This window comes from Rhinoderma darwinii, unplaced genomic scaffold (genome assembly GCF_050947455.1).
Source record: "Rhinoderma darwinii isolate aRhiDar2 unplaced genomic scaffold, aRhiDar2.hap1 Scaffold_68, whole genome shotgun sequence".
Taxonomy (NCBI): Eukaryota; Metazoa; Chordata; class Amphibia; order Anura; family Rhinodermatidae; genus Rhinoderma; species Rhinoderma darwinii.
The window spans coordinates 287,558-303,164 of record NW_027464238.1 but is presented as its reverse complement, the minus strand read 5'-3'; the positions used below and the strand labels follow the sequence as shown (position 1 = coordinate 303,164).

Below are 15,607 nucleotides of genomic sequence, written 5' to 3'. Positions count from 1 at the left end.
TTGGTCTGTGTCAGATGTTAGGGATGAAGTCTACAACTGGCCAGACCACCTATCTTTCCTTCGCTCTGGAAATATAGGACAGTCCACGAGGCAGCACATCATGTCTGGTCAATTGCCCTACTACTCTGTACACTAACATCTTCAAAAGAGAAGAGGAAGGTGCAGATGTGACGTTCAGGTTAGGTATTTGTAGCATTGAAGTTGTATTGTGCTCCCCTTGGAGCACTATGCAAAGGCAAAACTCCTTTATTGGCATGATATGTAGATGGTTGGTACTCTATTTGGGTGCGCAGGCTTACTTTGTTGTGTGCTCACTTGGCTAGGTCGGCATTAATGAGTGAAATGTATACAGTACCTTAGGAAAATACAGTGTGAGAAAAAGATGTTAACTGGAGCGCTCCCTAGGGTAATACCTTGAAAAAAAATGTCAACTAGTCTTCTCACCTTGTGAACCTCTTGGTTGATAAGAACATCGACTGGATGCAGTTGTCTCTCTTTTTGTAGATTATTGTTCTTCTGACACGGAGTACAGTATGTCTCAGGCTGGGGGATCTCTTTGCTGGACTTTGTTGTATGGTGGTGTACGTTCGTCCTGATTATGACCTGTTTTTGTAGCAGGAAGATGTCTTTCTTGTTTAGATGTTACTCCACGGGTTACCCAGCCTACTCATTCTTCAATGAATCAGTGACCATGTCCACAATTGATTACACATGTATAATATAGATTTCATGATAGTTCTTTGGAATTAAAACAAATTATTTTTATGTATTTGTCTATCCATTTTTATTAGAAATACAATAAATACATTGAGATATGTTTTTATTGACATGTGTTGCTATCAGCCAGACAGGAAAAAAAATATAGAAGGCCTTGGGAATCTGTAGGGGCAGCTGTTCTACAGGAAAGGGAGTGCAGAGACCCTACCAAACAGGACGAGGGGAGGCAGTCCATTGCCGGGCATCTGAAGAGACTTGCCATTAAACACCCAAAACCATTGTACTTCACCTCAGCCCTGCGAATCATGGACAAGGCTTCATTTTCAAAGACTTCTCGACAGTTGTCTTTTAATTGGATGGATCTTAAAAACCCCTTCTGGACAGTGGGGGATGGGAAGGAGGAGGTGTGGACGGATGACGTTCCGGCATTCTTAGATGGACATTAGTGGTTCATATCTGCTGCCTCTTTAGCTTTCAGACCTTGATCTGGCACATCCCTTTCCATGGCTGACATTCTCGACACCAGGGCTTCCTCCTGCTGATGTTGTACGGTACATTCCCTTCAGTTCTGAAACAAGAATAAATAAAATGTCCTAGTGAAGAGTTGCTCTCTTGAAGATATTCCCCGTGACCCACACCAAGACCCTTTGTCTGCCAGGTAGGTAGCGTTCTATGTTCAACTAAGTTAAATAAATTCACAAGTAAATCTGCTCAACTTTAAGATGCGGTTAACAGAAATGTTTAAAAACGGGGACAGATAGGGCGCCAAGCAATGGTAGAATTTTATTTAAATACGCGTTTCTGGCACGACTGGTCCCTTTATCTGGTGCTAAACTGACGAAGGGATCAGTCAAGTTTAGTCCCGGACCAGTCCAGTCCAGAAACACAGTCAAAATAAAATGGGCTTTACTTTACTGTCCCCGTGTGAAGTATTTGTGTTACCCGCCGCTTATCTATTTTTGAAGGGGAACTCCAAGAAAAATGTGTCATGCAATCAAAGGCGCAGTGCCCATCCAAACTACATCGCAACATTTAATGAAAAAAATTAGCTTTTATCTTTTGGATTACTCCAATATGTAAAGGCCAATATCACTAACAGCTCCTGGCTCAGCCAGCAGAGGTGGGGTCCGGAGCCGAATGGGACCCAGAGCTGCTGAAGGAGCGGAAAGTACATAAAGGGGATTTGTCCGGGGTCTGAATACATTTTAGGGTTTGTTATTAAAGGGGTTTTCCAGGCTTTATAAAAATTGTAATTCAAACTGAAAATTGCACCATTTAGCAAATACCCACCTTCTAATTCTCTGCGGCTCCAGTGCCGGCGGTTCACAATCCCCTGCCGGCCTGTTTACATAGGCTGGACCAGTGATGTCCTGTATCGGCACATGATCGCACTAGTCAATCACTGGCCACAGTGGTCACGTGCCATACTTACTTAGATCACTTCTGCAGGCGATACCCTCCCTCTATACTGTCCTTACTGCAAGGTTTTTATAGTGAGGATAGAATACAGGGAATATCTGGTACACAAAGCGTATTCTCACTAACCCTGCCCCATGACAAGCCATGCCCAATGAACGACGTTCTGTCAAAGGTACGCCCTGTCAAGTCCTGTCTCAATCCATCTGAAACTAAAGTGTCCCTAGAAAGAAATTCCAAATATTGTCAACTATGCTCTATTAGGGTATAGTATGAAGAATCAGTGCAGTAGGGTCTATATACTACTATATACACAAAGCTGCCATGTGCTGAACATTGCAAAACACCCTTTTTATAAAAGAGCGTTAATTCCAGTCCTGCAGTCACCCTGATGACCTTATACTGTGCCAGTACTTGAGGTAGGTGTGCCCCTTTATATATTACTTGCAGCCAGAATTGGCACCGGGATTATCAGCTCATTGACGAATTCTTGAGGTCACATTTGTGTCTTGATGTCACCAGACTTATCCAATCCTACGCCACTTGCTCTTTCTAGAATTTTCAGAAAAAAAATTCCCCTAGCAATAAATACTGCATGTAAATAATATTCTCATTACAGTACAACAACAAATAAATGGAAAAAGCGCCATATCCCTATTAGGTCCCGCGGACATCATAGAGGTGGTCCTTGACTTCCAGTCCTGCAGTCACCATGAAGACTTTGTGCTGTCAGTGCAGGCAGAATAAAGCTGACATGGTGACAATGTAATGTTTTATATGTACTACTACTCCCTGTACTGACTGATAGTAGAGAGAATGGACTAAGCTGAAGGATTCCCGACTCTTATCAATTCTTTAAATAGGGAATATGCCCTGAATACTAACCCCAAATTTATATTACATTTATAGTAGGGCAGATTTACTATTCAAATTGAGCCAGAATTATGGCGTACATGTTGTGCGCCATATTTATTAATTGTTTTAGACACATTTTGCGGCGTGCTTGACAAGGGGTGTGGCCTAGAATAAAGGGGCGTGTCTTAAACTAAGCCAACCAAGAGGTGGTATAAGGAAGAGAAAAGTGTCTAACATGTCTAGCAAAATCTATCATACATCGTGCACCACTGTGATAAATTTGGCGCAATTTCTGACTTCCTTGTATCAGTTTACACTGTGTAAAACTCAGATAGTTTTAGGCCCCATGCACACGAACGTATTTTTGCAGCCGCAATTCACCCACAAATCTGCAGGTGAATTGCGGCCCCATTCATTTCAATGGGCCCATGCACACGACCGTGGTTTCCATGGTCCGTGCATTGCCCAGGAACCGGGACCGCAAAAACAACGGACATGTCTTATTACGGTCGTGTTTTGCGGTACAGGCTCATAGAAAACAATGCACGTGGTCATATGCAGGGCCCGCGATTTGCGGGCGGCCGCGGGTGACACTCCGCGGACGTACGAGCCGCAAGTCACGGTCAATGCACCTCACTACGGTCGTGTGCATGAGGCCTTAGTAAATCTGCCCCATGGTAATACCAGTGACAGCCCGCTCTTTCCCGGTGGGGTACAGTCCTCCGCACATCTTCATCCACGTCTCATCTTGTATGTGCCGGTTACTTTTCTCCTTATACCTGAGAAGTAACAAAAATAACATCAGAAACTAAAAAAACACAATTCCAAGTATTTCTCCCCATTTCTAAAAATAACATTTCCTGCAGGTGAATAATGGAAAATATAAAGATATAAATATATTCAGGCCTATGTGTCTGTCCAGGGGGTCAGTGAGGGTCCTGCCTGTTATATGTGGGGAGGTCTTGCTGCACAATAACGGAGGCGAAAATGTCTGTACATCAATATATATTTGTCTCTAGGAGCCCCTACAAAGTCTCAGTGAGGGCCCTGTCTGTTATACGTGGGGAGCTTGTATACAGCGTTAGTAACAGGCATGTCACTCCAGTATAGATATTTTGGGTGCGGGTTCTTCGACCCCACTGTCCATAGTTTAATTAAACACCTTAAGAAAATGGATCATCACCAAGAAGTTTTATTTAAAGGGGTACTCCCATCTTACCATTTCTCTGGGACTCACACCTATGTGGAAAACGGAGGTCTCTCCCTGACCCTGTCCTGCTTTGTTCCCACATCCCTGTCCCGTCTAATGGCTGCTGATTCCAGGTGGAGAATGACTTGGGAAAGGCCTCGCACGTCCCTCTCTCTATTCTGTTCTATGGAAGTTTCGGAAACAGCTGAGCGCTGTTGAACTATTTGTGTAACTCCCATAGTACAGAACGGAGAGAGCTGCGTGCATGAGCATAGGTGGATATCACATAAACGTCTGAGATGGAGAAAACCCTCTAAAGAGATTATGTAATTAAAGGGGTTGTACATAATTAGAAAAATAGAGCTGACGTCTTCCAAAAACAGAGCCACACCTGTCCACAGGTGATTTGCGGTGTGTGGACAGCTTAGCCCTATACATTTCAATACAGAAAAGCTGCAATACCACACACAGCCTCTGAACAGAGGTGGCGCAGAGCTTCCATTTGGGTTATAGAGAGGGTCTCCATCGTGATACCCCCCTCTATGATATCTCAATACCCTTATAGGGCATTTCAGGTGTAACCAGAAGTTAAGGTGATACAAAAAAATATTCCATACAAGAGATTTCCTTAATGAAAATATTGTAACAATAATTACTGAAAATATGTAATTGACTTTTTCCCCCATTGTAGGAATAGAACCCGAGAAGCGACGTTTTGGACTACGGAACAGTCGATCCTCCGGATGAAATGCTGTGTGGTTGGAGCGCAGTCCCAGGAGCGCTGGTGTTGTTGTGCTGATCCATGTTCTTCTTATCTGGAGCTTGTATACAGAACACGCGATCCTTCCGGTCCGACCTACTAACATATATAAGCACAGCCTAAACACACAAGTAATGATATATAATAACATAACATTAACATAATATTACTATGTATCAGCCCTGATACGTCAGTCTCATCATATTTCTGGGGTCCCCGCACACAGGATATACGTTACCTCCTGTGATGATGTCACTTCCCTGTATTTCCTGTATGACATGGCTGCTCTTCCTCTTCCCGTTTCCCTTTCTGATGTATTTCCTCTTCCTGTGATAAGACGTGTGCTGTTGCCTCCTGCTGTGTATAACACGAGATGTAACATGTCTTATAAAACATGTAAATAATAATCGCAGAAAGCAAAAAACATTTTGTTCATTTCCATTCACATCAATGGTTATTTGTTTGCAGCCGTTTTTCTGAGCCGTACTTGTCTGTTTTTAGAATCAACTACAGGGAGATTTGAGATGTGGTTTGAGAATTTCTTTCCTATGTAAACCCCACCGATAAGGACAGCTAAGAAGCCTCAGTTATCAGCGAGCGACCCCATCATTAGACTAAGCAGAGTGCCCCCATACAGTGCCAGCAGAGTATTGTCCCTTAAACAGTGCCAGTATACTGCCCCCTCATAAACAACACTACCAGCAGAGACCCCCTCAATAAACCATATTGCCAGCAAAGCGCCTCCAATAATTAGTGCCAGCAGACTGCCCCCAATAACCACTACAAGCAGAGTTCCCCCTCACAAATAGTCCCAGCAGAGTGCCTTCCTTTATGCAGCTACATCATGTAAGATCTTCCCTAGTTTGGAAGTCTCCAGGACAATCTGGGAGAGAAGACAAGTGTGATGTAACCTGGTTGCAGTGTGTAAATGTAGCCTGAAACATCACGTGTAGCCCCTAAGGGCGGGTTCACACATGGCGGAATTTCACTTAAATTCCGCTGCGGACACTCCGCAGCGTTAATCCGCAGCGGAGCCGTTTCTCCATTGACTTTCACTTTAATTTAGCAGTGTTCGTTTACACGATGCGTACAATTCCGCTGCGGAGCATAGGCTGCGGAGCGGAATTTGGTGTCCGCAGCATGCTCTGTCTGTTGCGGAGCAGTGGCGGACTGGTTGCGGACTCATGGCGGAATTTCTCCATTGACTTCAATGGAGAGTCAAAATTCCGCAATGAAGTCCGCAGATCTTATGTGTGCTGCGGAGCGTATTGTTTTTACTACCATGACATTTCTTCATTCTGGCTGGACCTATGTATTTCTAGGTCTACAGCCAGACTGAGGAAGTCAATGGGGCTCCCGTAATGACGGGAGCGTTGCTAGGAGACGTCTGTAAATAGTCACTGTCCAGGGTGCTGAAAGAGTTACGCGATCGGCAGTAACTGTTTCTGCACCCGGGACAGTGACTACCGATCTCAATATACATGTATCTGTAAAAAAACATATAAGTTCATACTTACCGAGAACTCCCTGCGTCTGTCTCCAGTCCGGCCTCCCAGGATGACGTTTCAGTGTAAGTGACGGCTGCAGCCAATCACAGGCCAAGCACAGGCTGCAGCGGTCACATGGACTGGAGCGTCATCCAGGGAGGTCGGGCTGGATGCCGAAGGAGGGACGCGTCACCAAGACAACGGCCGGTAAGTATGAATTTCTTTGACTTTCACTAGGGAAAGTGCTGTCCCTTCTCTCTATCCTGCACTGATAGGGAGAAGGGAAGCACTTTTCCTGCAGTCCGCAGCGGCCAGTCCGCATCAATTTTCTGCACATTTTGTGCAGATCCGCAGCCGTAATCCGCAACCCGGATTAGGTGCGGCATTGATGCGGACAGTTGCGGAGGAATTCCGCCATGTGTGGTCATGCCCTAAGTCTATGTTCACATGTTACATATTTATTGCAGATTTCCATGGTCAAATTGACACATAAAGTATGAATGTGAATAGGGTTCTAGAAAACTGCATAAACTTGCAGCAGTAACAATCTGCAGTAGATTGTAATGCAAAGGATGCACAGCCAAATATGCTGCAAAAGCCACATGTAATATATGGAGAAATATTAGGCCTAGTTCACACAGAGTTTTTTTGGAGCGTTTTTTTAAGTGGAAAACGCATCGAAAACCGCACCAAAAAACGTCCGAAAACTAATCTTATTGATTTCAATGGGATGCAGAGGCGTTTTTCCCACGAGAAAAAAACACTCACAGGAAAAAGCAGCGTCAAGCCCTTTCTTCAAGCGTTTCCGTCTCTGACCTCCCATTGCCATCAATGGGAGGCAAAGAAAATGGTTTTCGCAGCATTTTTGCCTGCGGTGCTCAATGGCCGTGGTCGAAAAATGCGTAAAAAAAGCGGCAGAAGGAATTTTGAGGCAGATTTTTCCACCTGCAAAAAACTTGGTGTGTAAACAGGGACTTCGTGTCCACATGTGACCTACTGTATCCAATCACAGCTGTAATTCCAGCCAAGGCTGCCTAAGATTATGTTCACACCCCCCACTTCTCCTGCGGTTTGGCCGCTGCAGCCCGATGAGGAGGGATTATAACTAGAAATTGTGGATATAAAGAACATGCAGAGGTTTCTGTGTGACAGTCTAAGGGCATGACCAGACGTGGCGGAGTTCTGCATACACTGTCCGCATCAATGCCGCACAGAATCTGCGTTGCAGATTCTGTCGCGGCTTTGCCTAAAATGGGCATTAAATTGATGCGGACTGGCCGTTGCGTATTGAGGGGGAAAGGGCTTCCCTTCTCTCTATCAGTGCAGGATAGAGAGAAGGGACAGCCCTTTCCCTAGTAAAAGAAAAATAAATTCATACTTACCCGGCCGTTGTCTTGGTGACGCGTCCCTCTTTCGACATCCAGCCCGACCTCCCTGTATGACGCGGCAGTTCATGTGACCGCTGCAGCCTGTGATTGGCCTGTGATTGGCTGCAGCCGTCACTTGGACTGAAACGTAATCCCGGGAGGCCGGACTGGAGGAAGAAGCAGGGAGTTATGGGTAAGTAGGAACTTCTATTTTTTTTACAGGCTGATGTATATTGTGATCGGATGTCACTGTCCAGGGTGCTGAAACAGTTACTGCCAATCGTTTAACTCTTTCAGCACCCTCGACAGTGACTATTTACTGACATCGCCTATTAACGCTCCTGTAATTACGGGTGCACACACGTAATCACCCGTAATTACGGGAGCCCCATTGACTTCCTCAGTCTGGCTGTAGATCTAGAGATAAATAGGTTTAGCCAGAATGAAGAACTATCATGTTAGTAAAACCAGTACGCTCCGCAGCACACATAACATCTGCGGACTTCATTGCGGAATTTTCACTCTCCATTGAAGTCAATGGAGAAATTCCGCAATGAGTCCGCAACAAGTCCGCTACACGTCCGCAACAGCCAGTGTATGCTGCGGACACCAAATTCCGCACCACAGCCTATGCTCCGCAGAATTGTCCGCAACGTGCAAACGAACCCAACTAAAAAGCTGTGGAAAGCAATGGAGAAACGTGTACGCTGCGGATTTCCGCTGCGGACTATCCGCAGCGGAATTGCAGAGCAATTCCGCCACGTCTGGTCATGCCCTAAGGCTCTGTTCACATCTGCATTGGGGTCCCGTTCTGACGTTCCCGTCAGAGGTTTCCGTCAGAACAGGACCCTGAGCAGACACAAACTGACACCGACGGAAACCAGGGGTTTCCGTTTCCATCACCATTGATTTCAGTAGTCGACTAAGCTATTGTTTCCGGCAAAACGAAGGGTCCGGAGCACAAAAGAGACAAACGGAAACCACGGGCACCGGCTCCGTCACCATTGAAATCAATGGTGATGGAAACGGAAACCCCTGGTTTTCGTCGGTGTCTGCTCAGGGTCCCGTTCTAACGGAAACCTCCGACGGAACGTCAGAACGGGACCCCAACGCAGATGTGAACAGAGCCTAATATGGATGAGAAAGGGGAGGTGGGACTACTCATTTATTATGCCCTGATACTGAACTGGTATTACTAGTATTATACCCTGTTCTATGAACTCTACCCGCTGGAGTACCCCAAAGATGCTTGTACCACTGATCGAGGTGCTATGTGTTTTGTAGTAAAATTAAATTGGTATTTGATTATTTTTTTTACAGTTAATATTTATTAAAAATTCTGTTTTAAAGTTTTTTGCCTGGCAGTGATAGTTTGATATTTGTCCAATACCTATTTAGTTCCATTTTTCATGGATATTATGAGGTGGGACTACTCACCTAACCAGTATGTTCCTGACGGGAGCTGCATGCGTCCATCTCATCAAGTCTCCGATCTCCTGGCAGCTCCACTTTGTACAGATCCTACAATGAAAATCTATGCAAAAAGTTTACACCAAAAAAACTGAACATTCTACTGCGGAACCAGGATTGTTGTTGTGTGGCAGGGCTGCACCTCGCCCTTCTGCTGCCGGAGGTAAACAGTGAAATAGCGCCACCACCTGCATCACCATAGAGTGGCCATGTGGGGTAGAGAAAAGATAGCAAAGAAAATATAGAAAACCTTTATGTTTATATGTAGTAGAAATCTATTTAATACAAGAGAATAATATTTATAAAAATCGTAATCACATGCTGCGTTAGGCCTCATTCCCACGACAGGGTTTCCCGGCCGGGTGCCGGCCGTTCATAAATCGGCCGGCACCCGGCTGCATTAGGAATAATAGACCCCTAATGGGGCTATTCACACGACCGACTTTTTGACGGACGGGGAAACCGGCCGTCAAAAAATAGGACATGCTCTATCTTCGGCCGGGTACCCGGCCGCCCGGCTCCCATAGAAGTCTATGGGGCCGGGTAATACCCGGCCATCACCGGGATGTGTCCCGAGTGATGGCCGGGTTTTCCGGCGCTTGCGCTCTATCTCCTCCTCCTCACAGCGCAGAGTGCATGTGAGGAGGAGTTGATGCCATTCTGACGAATGGCATCGCTGTACACTGTGTTGCAGGGCCGGGGTGTACAGCAGGTGGAAGGGAGCGCTGCGCTGGCTCCCTTCCCCTGCTTGTTTTAAAAGCACCCTGGCCCGGCGACACCTTCGATGGCGCCGCTAGCAGCTGCTGCGGCTGCTACTACTGCAGCGACGCCACTATCGCAGAGCAGGGAGGTATCTCCCCGCTCTGCTATGTGCTAGCCGCACTTTAGCTCCTTGAAGGAGCGGAATCCCCGTGTTTTCGGGGATTCCGCTCCTGGACAGAGCGCTTGATGTCTCTGTCCATATCTGGGCAGTGACATCAGGGGAAACTCTTGAAGCGGAATCCCCGAACACATGGGGATTCCCCTTCAGGAGTTGCCGCTGATGTCACTGTCCAGATCTGCCCGGCCCGGATGCAAAACTTTATGCAAACCGGCCGGGCAGAAAGGCCGATTTTACCGGCCGGCACTCGGGCTCGGGCGCGACCCGGTCGTGTGAATCCCGCCTTAGGCCTCATTCACACGACAGGGTCCGAGTGTCGGCCGGGAAGATCGGCCGTTTTTGGCCGATTTTCCCGGCCGGTTTGCATCCGTTCCGATTCCGTTCCGGGCCGTGTTGCTGTTTTTACCGGCCGATTTGGACCCGATTTGCATCCGGTTTTTTCCCTGACCGTTTTTTAATCTGATTAATTTTTTGCACTTTACTTATTTTTTTATTATTATGTTCTGTCCCTCAAAGGTCAAAAAAGACCTTTTTGGAACTTTTAATATTTTTTTTCTTTCTTTTACACCATGTTTTTCCCTGTAACTGGAGCTGCACAGCAGCCCCAGTTACAGGGGAAATCAGCCCTCTCACAGTGACGATTGTCACTAATAGGATTGTGCTAGGTCTAGTAAGACCCAGCAGCAGTCTGTCACTAACAGCACCCGGCGATCATGTGACCAGTCACATGATCACCGGGAGGAATAGAGACAGCACCGCTGCTGTCTCTATTTCTATACACAGCGTTCATTGAGCGTTGTGTAAAAAGACATCGTAGAAGACAGAAGCAGTGAAAGCTGCTTCTATCCTCTCCTCAGGGTCCCCGGCAGTCACGGACAGCCGGAGACCCGACATTCAGCTGCCCGATCGCGCGGGCAGCAAGTTAAAACCCGAGCCGTAAAAAGTCTATGGCTCGGGTTTTAAGGACCCTGACCGCTGGCCGTAAAAACACAGCCAGCGGTCGGGAACCGTAACAAGCAGGGGAAGGGAGCCAGCGCAGCGCTCCCTTCCACCTGCTGTACACCCCGACCCTGCCACACAGTATCACCAGCGTAGCCATTCGTCCGAATGGCATCAACTCCTCCTCCTCACATGCACTCTGCACTGTGAGGAGGAGAGAGTGCGCGAGTGACGGTTGACCCGGCCATCACTCGGGACACATTCCGGTGATGGCCGTGTATTACCCGGCCCCATAGACTTCTATGGGACCCGGGCGGCCGGGTACCCGGCCGAATATAGGGCATGTCCCATTTTTTGACGGCCGGTTTTCCTGGCCCGTCAAAAAATCGGTCGTGTGAATAGCCCCATTAGGGGTCTATTATTCCTAATGCAGCCGGGTGCCGGCCGATTTATGAACGGCCGGCACCCGGCCGGGAAACCCTGTCGTGTGAATCCCGCCTTAATTCTGCAGTGTATTACTGACATACCTACCTACCTGCACTCATTATATTACACTCATCCATTATATACCTACCTGCACTCATTATATTACACTCATCCATTATATACCTACCTGCACTCACTACATTACACTCATACATTATATACCTACCTGCACTCATTATATTACACTCATACATTATATACCTACCTGCACTCATTATATTACACTCATACATTATATACCTACCTGCACTCATTATATTACACTCATCCATTATATACCTACCTGCACTCACTATATTACACTCATCCATTATATACCTACCTGCACTCATTATATTACACTCATCCATTATATACCTACCTGCACTCATTATATTACACTCATATATTATATACCTACCTGCACTCATTATATTACACTCATCCATTATATACCTACCTGCACTCACTATATTACACTCATCCATTATATACCTACCTGCACTCTTTATATTACACTCATCCATTATATACATACCTGCACTCATTATATTACACTCATCCATTATATACCTACCTGCACTCATTATATTACACTCATACATTATATACCTACCTGCACTCATTATATTACACTCATACATTATATACCTACCTGCACTCATTATATTACACTCATCCATTATATACCTACCTGCACTCACTATATTACACTCATCCATTATATACCTACCTGCACTCATTATATTACACTCATCCATTATATACCTACCTGCACTCATTATATTACACTCATATATTATATACCTACCTGCACTCATTATATTACACTCATCCATTATATACCTACCTGCACTCACTATATTACACTCATCCATTATATACCTACCTGCACTCTTTATATTACACTCATCCATTATATACATACCTGCACTCACTATATTACACTCATCCATTATATACCTACCTGAACTCACTATATTACACTCATCCATTATATACTTACATGCTGGCCCTTTAAGAAACGGCCTGGGCCAGCGCGCACTTGGGATCCGGCTGCCGTGAGCAGGAGACATCAGTGGACGTTAGCGACCTCGTGGTGGAGGAGGCTGTCAAGCAAGGTACAGGATCCAGCGACGGAGACCACTGGCAGGAGAGGGACCTGCCGCCAGCGTTACAATAACTTTACCCCAGTCCTCTGCAGTCCAATCAATATACTTAAAACAGGATGTCAGTCTGTCCTTGATGTTTTTCTTGGAGAGAAGTGGCTTCTTTGCAGCTCTTCTTGACACCAGTCCAGCCTCCAAAAGCCTTCACCTCACTGTGCGTGCAGATGCACTGACAGATGTCTGAGGAAGCGCTGCACTGCTGTTGAACCGATCCCATAGCTGAATCCTCTTTAGGAGAAGGTCCTGGTACTTGCTGGAATTTCATGGACACCCTGAAGCCTTCTTCATAGCAAATTAACCTCTCTCCTTGAAGTACTGGATGATCCGATAAATGGTTCATTTTGGGGCAATCTTACAAGCAGCAATGTCTTTGCCTGTAAGGCTCTTTTGATGCAAAGCAATGATAAGCAAGTTAACGACATCCACCGGGATCCGTTATATGTCAATGTGGTGATGTATCTAGACAACATCAAGATTTTCTCACCCGCTTTGACTACACATTGGAAACGTGTTCGACAGGTCTTTCAACGGTTGCTGGAGAATAAGCTCTGTGCAAAGTTGGAGAAGTGGGTCTTCCAGAAATCCTCCCGTCCCTTTCTAGATTATATAGTCTCTGACCAGGGATTGAAGATGGACACCAACAAAACATCTGCTGTGTTGAACTGGCTTTGTTCTCAGGGTCTCCGTGCAATTCAACGCTTTCTGGGATTTGCACATTTCTACCGGCAGTTTATTCCCCACTACTCTTCATTACTGGCGCCTATTTCAGCTCTTACAAAGAAAGGAGTGAATGCCAAAAATGAGACCCAAGAGACCAAATTGGCATTTCTTCAACTCAGTCTGTCTCTGCCGCCCCTATATTGCAGCATCCGGACATCTCCAAGCAATTCTTCTTTGAGGTGGATGCCTCTACTATCGATGCAGGTGCAGACCTGACGCAAAAAGGTCTTACCGGCAAGACTGTCACCTGCGGCTTCTTCTCCTAGTTATTTTCTCCTGCCGAGAAGAATTACTCTTAGAGATCAGGAGCTTCTGGCCATTGAATTGGCATTGGAAGAGTGGAAACATCTGCTAGAAGGGGTCATGCATCCTGTAATTCTTTTCAGACCACGAATATTTGGTCTATCTACAGACCGCTCAGCGGTTGAATCCGCGCCAGGCCAGGTGGGCGCTCTTCTTTGCCTGATTTGAAATTCTGTTACATTTCCGTCCTGCCGAAAGGAATACTAAGGCTGACGCTCTGTCTCGGTGAATTGAAATTAACTTGGTTTTTATTTTTCCAAAGTACAATACAAAAGTATACAACATCCAAATGATACAGTCTCACAGTGTTGTATACAGAACACAGAAAAAGCTTGCACCTTTAGATATCAGAAACGTGCCTCGGACGTTGACATACTGACATATTAACAGACAAACAAACATAAAAACAGACATACAAAGAGTGGTGGTGATAAATACAAGCAATTATACATATGAGATGTCAAAAAGGAACAGGATGATGCAGGATACGAAAACCATGTATAAGTTAGCACAGATACATTCACAGAGTGACAGAGTTCTTGCGGAGCAGAAGTTGAACATGGGGTAACTCCGTCCAAGGGGCCCATTGAGACAAACACTTCTGCCTATAACCTTTAGATGTAGCAAAGTGCAATACGTAATAGAAGTGAAGATAAACCCAGTTTAGCACCTCCGAGAGATTCAGAGCCTCAGCTGTTTTCCATCTCTTGGCTATATGGAATCTGGAAGCGATAAGAATATGGCTTATTGGCCACCTATATTCTAAAGGGATCTCATCCATCTGCATATCAGTTAAAGCCAATGCAGGGGAAGGTAAAAGTTCTGCTCCCATTAATTCTGATATGTAGCGGAAGATACGCTTCCAGAATGGGTAGACTGATTTACATGTCCACCATAGATGAAATAATGTGCCCCTTGCTCCACATTCCCTCCAACACAAAGGAGAAGCCCTGGCTTGCATATGTTGTAACAGGTGTGAGGTACCAACGAAACTGAATTTTCCTAACGGCTTCTATATGATTGACACATTTGGATATCCTATGTGAGTGATGTAAAGCAGCCCTCCAGTCCTCCTCCGAGAACTCCCGACCCATATCCGTCTCCCACTGAGACATGTATTTCAATTTGAGAAATGAGCTGTGGGTGTTTAAGGACAAGTAAGCTGAGGCCAAACCTTTCAGCGATGTAATATCCGAATCTGTCTCGGTGATTTGATGACTCTGATCAAGTGAAACATATTATATCGATCCTTCTCGCATCATTCTGGTGGCTCCGGTCCTACTGAAGGATATCCATCATCGTAAAACCTTTGTTCCCTCAGCCAGAAGAAGGACAGTGCTTTCCTGGGGACATAACCCTAAACTGGCCGGTCACGCAGGAGTGCGTAAAACCAGAGAGCTCATTTCTCATCAATTTTGGTAGCCAGCCATGGTCCAGGATGTTCAGGACTATGTGGCTTCCTGTTCCTTCTGCTCCCAGAACAAGACCTCCAAGTCCAGACCACCTGGTCTTCTTCTACCTCTTCCAGTCCCTGATTCTCTGTGGCAACATATTGCGATGGACATTGTGAGGGATCTACTCCTTTCATCCAAATGCAATACCATCTGGCCGGTGGTAGATCGCTTATTCAAAATTGCACATTTTGGTCTTTTGTCTTGTTTGCCTTCTGCTCCTCATCTTGCCGGTCTCTTTATACAGCATATATTTCGCCTGCATGTTCTTTCCCATCATATTGTTTCAGGCCACGGTGTACAGTTCACCTAAAGATTTTGGAGAGCTCTGTGTGGCCTGCTGGAAGTCAAGTCAGATCTTTCTTCTGAATACCATCCACAGTTCAATGGCCAAGTGGAGAGGGTCAACCAGATCCTAG

The 15,607-nt window shown here is 45.8% G+C and overlaps 1 long non-coding RNA gene across 2 annotated transcripts; it reads right to left on the bottom strand.

Annotated features, from left to right (window-relative positions):
• Nucleotides 1-777: 777 nt before the first annotated feature.
• Nucleotides 778-9,611, bottom strand: LOC142728496 (uncharacterized). Of its 2 annotated transcripts, none has more exons than XR_012877619.1 (5): nt 9,229-9,611; nt 5,176-5,294; nt 4,834-5,036; nt 3,673-3,767; nt 778-1,285 (listed from the first exon to the last, which is right to left on the bottom strand). It is a non-coding gene; the product is annotated as an uncharacterized LOC142728496 (long non-coding RNA). The 2 variants fall into 2 exon arrangements; XR_012877620.1 differs by having other exon boundaries at nt 5,176-5,291.
• Between the last annotated feature and the right edge of the window lie 5,996 nt (nt 9,612-15,607).